Below are 6000 nucleotides of genomic sequence, written 5' to 3' on the forward strand. Positions count from 1 at the left end.
TTTTAGGGTGATCTTGAGAATTTCAGCACAATTTAAAACCGAAGGTTACGCGCCGCCAAATGGTTGTCCATCTGCCGGCGCATACTAATGATTTAAAAAACATTTTTAATGAAGTGACATTAGATTCAGATTTATATCCGTTATAGATAATTACATTGCTAGAGAAATAACAGGCGTTAAAACGATATATACCATGCTAAGTCATTCATATACAAAACTAATAATACAATATAAATTGACAACGTTCAAAGAGAACATTTAAAATGAGTAAAATGTCTTTTTCGGCTTCTTGATGACCTCGAATGTCAAGACACTATCCAGGAGTCTTTATGTTAGGGTTATTTTAGGGTGCTCTCGAGAATTACCGCACAATTTGAAACCGAAGGTTATGCGCCGCCAAATGGTACACGATCTGGCGGTGCATATTAATGATTTAAAAAAGCGTGTTTAATGAAGTGACATTAGTTTCAAATTTATATGCGTTATACATAATTACATTCGAGTGAAATAACAGGCCTTAAAACAATATGTACCATGCTAAGTCTTGCATACACAAAGGAATAATATGAATGAAATTCAAAACGCTCAAAATCGAAATGCAAATTTGAAGGTTTTCGAGGCCTCGTTTTGAAAAATATTTGGGACAAACCGCCTACGACAGTTTGCCAACGGATAGATCTCGAAAAAATACACGATTTGAAAAAAACGGTGACTAAATCGGAGCTACGAGTCAAAAGATACGATAGATCTAACATTTTGGCCAAAGACACAAAACACCAAGCACCACTAACCGTCGGTGGTGTTTGATGCGTGGTTCAATTTTGCGAGAAAAGATGTCTTTTTCGGAATCTAGACAACCTCGAATGGCAAGCACGTTCAGAGAGTCTTGCTCGATCGGCCGTTTTAGTGTGATCTTGAGAATTTCATCACAATTTAAAACTGAAGGTTACGCGCCGCCAAATGGTAGTCTATCTGGCGGCGCATACTAATGATTTAAAAAACGTTTTTAATGAAGTGACATTAAATTCAGATTTATATCCGTTATAGATAATTACATTGCAAGAGAAATAACAGGCGTTAAAATGATATATACCATGCTAAGTCATGCATACACAAAACTAATAATACAATATAAATTGAAAACGTTCAAAGGGAACATTAAAAATGAGTAAAGAGTCTTTTTTCGGCTTCTTGACGACCTCGAATGTCAAGACACTATACAGGAGTCTTTATGTTAGGGTCGTTTTAGGGTGATCTCGATAATTACCGCACAATTTGAAACCGAAGGTTATGCGCCGCCAAATGTTACTCGATCTGGCGGCGCATATTAATGATTTAAAAAAGCGTGTTTAATGAGATGAAATTAGTTTCAAATTTATATGCGTTTTACATAATTACATTCGAGTGAAATAATAAGCCTTAAAACAATATGTACCATGCTAAGTCATGCATACACAAAGGAATAATATGAATGAAATTCAAAACGCTCAAAATCGAAAGGCAAATTTGAAGGTTTTCGAGGCTTTGTTTCGAAAAATATTTAGGACAAACCGCCTACGAAAGTTTGCCAACGGACAGATCCCGAAAAAATACACGATTTTAAAAAAAGCGGTGACTAAATCGGAGCTAGGAGTCAAAAGATACGATAGATCTAACATTTTGGCCAAAACACAAAACACCAAGCACCACGAACCGTCGGTGGTGTTTGGTGCGTGGTGCGATTTTGTGAGAAAAGATGTCTTTTTCGAAATCTAGACAACCTCGAATGGCAAGCACGTTAAGAGAGTCTTGCTCGTTCGGCCGTTTTAGGGTGATCTTTAGAATTTCAGCACAATTTAAAACCGAAGGTTACGCGCCGCCAAATGGTAGTCCATCTGGCGGTGCATACTAATGATTTAAAAAACGTTTTTAATGAAGTGACATTAGATTCACATATATATCCGTTATAGATAATTACATTGCTAGAGAAATAACAGGCGTTAAAATGATATATACCATGCTAAGTCATTCATATACAAAACTAATAATACAATATAAATTGAAAACGTTCAAAGAGAACATTAAAAATGAGTAAAATGTCTTTTTCGGCTTCTTGACGACCTCGAATATCAAGACACTATCCAGGAGTCTTTATGTTAGGGTCGTTTTAGGGTGCTCTCAAGAATTACCGCACAATTTAAAACCGAAGGTTATGCGCCGCCAAATGGTACTCGATCTGGCGGCGCATATTAATGATTTAAAAAAGTGTGTTTAATGAAGTGACATTAGTTTCAAATTTATATGCGTTATACATAATTACATTCGAGTGAAATAATAGGCCTTAAAACAATATGTACCATGCTAAGTCATGCATACACAAAGGAATAATATGAATGAAATTCAAAACGCTCAATATCGAAAGGCAAATTTGAAGGTTTTCGAGGCTTCGTTTAGAAAAATATTTGGAACAAACCGCCTACGGCAGTTTGCCAACGGATAGATCCCGAAAAAATACATGATTTGAAAAAAACGGTGACTAAATCGGAGATACGAGTCAAAAGATACGATAGATCTAACATTTTGGCCAAAGACACAAAACACCAAGCACCACTAACCGTCGGTGGTGTTTGATGCGTGGTGCGATTCTGCGAGAAAAGATGTCTTTTTCGGAATCTAGACAACCTCGAATGGCAAGCACGTTCAGAGAGTCTTGCTCGATCGGCCGTTTTAGGGTGATCTTGAGAATTTCATCACAATTTAAAACTGAAGGTTACGCGCCGCCAAATGGTAGTCCAACTGGCGGCGCATACTAATGATTTAAAAAACGTTTTTAATGAAGTGACATTAGATTCAGATTTATATCCGTTATAGATAATTACATTGCAAGAGAAATAACAGACGTTAAAATGATATATACCATGCTACGTCATGCATAAACAAAACTAATAATACAATATAAATTGAAAACGTTCAAAGAGAACATTAAAAATGAGTAAAGGGTCTTTTTTTGGCTTCTTGACGACCTCGAATGTCAAGACACTATACAGGAGTCTTTATGTTAGGGTCGTTTTAGGGTGATCTCGAGAATTACCGCACAATTTGAAACCGAAGGTTATGCGCCGCCAAATGTTACTCGATCTGGCGGCGTATATTAATGATTTAAAAAAGTGTGTTTAACGAGATGAAATTAGTTTCAAATTTATATGCGTTATACATAATTACATTCGAGTGAAATAATAAGCCTTAAAACAATATGTACCATGCTAAGTCATGCATACACAAAGGAATAATATGAATGAAATTCAAAACGCTCAAAATCGAAAGGCAAATTTGAAGGTTTTCGAGGCTTCGTTTCGAAAAATATTTAGGAAAAACCGCCTACGAAAGTTTGCCAACGGACAGATCCTGAAAAAATACACGATTTTAAAAAAAGCGGTGACTAAATCGGAGCTAGGAGTCAAAAGATACGATAGATCTAACATTTTGGCCAAAACACAAAACACCAAGCACCACGAACCATCAGCGGTGTTTGGTGCGTGGTGCGATTTTGTGAGAAAAGATGTCTTTTTCGAAATCTAGACAACCTCGAATGGCAAGCACGTTTAGAGAGTCTTGCTCGTTCGGCCGTTTTAGGGTGATCTTGAGAATTTCAGCACAATTTAAAGCCGAAGGTTACGCGCCGCCAAATGGTAGTCCATCTGGCGGCGCATACTAATGATTTAAAAAACGTTTTTAATGAAGTGACATTAGATTCACATATATATGCGTTATAGATAATTACATTGCTAGAGAAATAACAGGCGTTAAGACGATATATACCATGCTAAGTCATTCATATACAAAACTAATAATACAATATAAATTGAAAACGTTCAAAGAGAACATTAAAAATGAGTAAAATGTCTTTTTCGGCTTCTTGACGACCTCGAATGTCAAGACACTATCCAGGAGTCTTTATGTTAGGGTCGTTTTAGGGTGATCTCAAGAATTACCGTACAATTTGAAACCGAAGGTTATGCGCCGCCAAATGGTACTCGATCTGGCGGCGCATATTAATGATTTAAAAAAGCGTGTTTAATGAAGTGACATTAGTTTCAAATTTATATGCGTTATACATAATTACATTCGAGTGAAATAATAGGCCTTAAAACAATATGTACCATGCTAAGTCATGCATACACAAAGGAATAATATGAATGAAATTCAAAACGCTCAAAATCGAAAGGCAAATTTGAAGGTTTTCGAGGCTTCGTTTAGAAAAATATTTGGAACAAACCGCCTACGGCAGTTTGCCAACGGATAGATCCCGAAAAAATACACGATTTTAAAAAACGGTGACTAAATCGGAGCTACGAGTCAAAAGATACGATAGATCTAACATTTTGGCCAAAGACACAAAACACCAAGCACCACTAACCGTCGGTGGTGTTTGATGCGTGGTGCGATTTTGCGAGAAAAGATGTCTTTTTTGGAATCTAGACAACCTCGAATGGCAAGCATATTCAGAGAGTCTTGCTCGATCGGCCGTTTTAGGGTGATCTTGAGAATTTCATCACAATTTAAAACTGAACGTTACGCGCCGCCAAATGGTAGTCCATCTGGCGGCGCATACTAATGATTTAAAAAACGTTTTTAATGAAGTGACATTAGATTCAGATTTATATCCGTTATAGATAATTACATTGCAAGAGAAATAACAGGCGTTAAAATGATATATACCATGCTAAGTCATGCATACACAAAACTAATAATACAATATAAATTGAAAACGTTCAAAGGGAACATTAAAAATGAGTAAAGAGTCTTTTTCGGCTTCTTGACGACCTCGAATGTCAAGACACTATACAGGAGTCTTTATGTTAGGGTCGTTTTAGGGTGATCTCGAGAATTACCGCACAATTTGAAACCGAAGGTTATGCGCCGCCAAATGTTACTCGATCTGGCGGCACATATTAATGATTTAAAAAAGCGTGTTTAATGAGATGAAATTAGTTTCAAATTTATATGCGTTATACATAATTACATTCGAGTGAAATAATAAGCCTTAAATCAATATGTACCATGCTAAGTCATGCATACACAAAGGAATAATATGAATTAAATTCAAAACGCTCAAAATCGAAAGGCAAATTTGAAGGTTTTCGAGGCTTCGTTTCGAAAAATATTTAGGACAAACCGCCTACAAAAGTTTGCCAACTGACAGATCCCGAAAAAATACACGATTTTAAAAAAAGCGGTGACTAAATCGGAGCTAGGAGTCAAAAGATACGATAGATCTAACATTTTGGCCAAAACACAAAACACCAAGCACCAGGAACCGTCGGTGGTGTTTGGTGCGTGGTGCGATTTTGTGAGAAAAGATGTCTTTTTCGAAATCTAGACAACCTCGAATGGCAAGCAAGTTCAGAGAGTCTTGCTCGTTCGGCCGTTTTAGGGTGATCTTGAGAATTTCAGCACAATTTAAAACCGAAGGTTACGCGCCGCCAAATGGTAGTCCATCTGGCGGCGCATACTAATGATTTAAAAAACGTTTTTAATGAAGTGACATTAGATTCACATATATATCCGTTATAGATAATTACATTGCTAGAGAAATAACAGGCGTTAAAACGATATATACCATGCTAAGTCATTCATATACAAAACTAATAATACAATATAAATTGAAAACGTTCAAAGAGAATATTAAAAATGAGTAAAATGTCTTTTTCGGCTTCTTGACGACCTCGAATGTCAAGACACTATCCAGGAGTCTTTATGTTAGGGTCGTTTTAGGGTGCTCTCAAGAATTACCGCACAATTTGAAACCGAAGGTTATGCGCCGCCAAATGGTACTCGATTTGGCGGCGCATATTAATGATTTAAAAAAGCGTGTTTAATGAAGTGACATTAGTTTCAAATTTATATACGTTATACATAATTACATTCGAGTGAAATAATAGGCCTTAAAACAATATGTACCATGCTAAGTCATGCATACACAAAGGAATAATATGAATGAAATTCAAAACGCTCAAAATC

The sequence above is a fragment of the Rutidosis leptorrhynchoides genome, chromosome 7, assembly GCF_046630445.1.
Source record: "Rutidosis leptorrhynchoides isolate AG116_Rl617_1_P2 chromosome 7, CSIRO_AGI_Rlap_v1, whole genome shotgun sequence".
Lineage (NCBI taxonomy): Eukaryota > Viridiplantae > Streptophyta > Magnoliopsida > Asterales > Asteraceae > Rutidosis > Rutidosis leptorrhynchoides.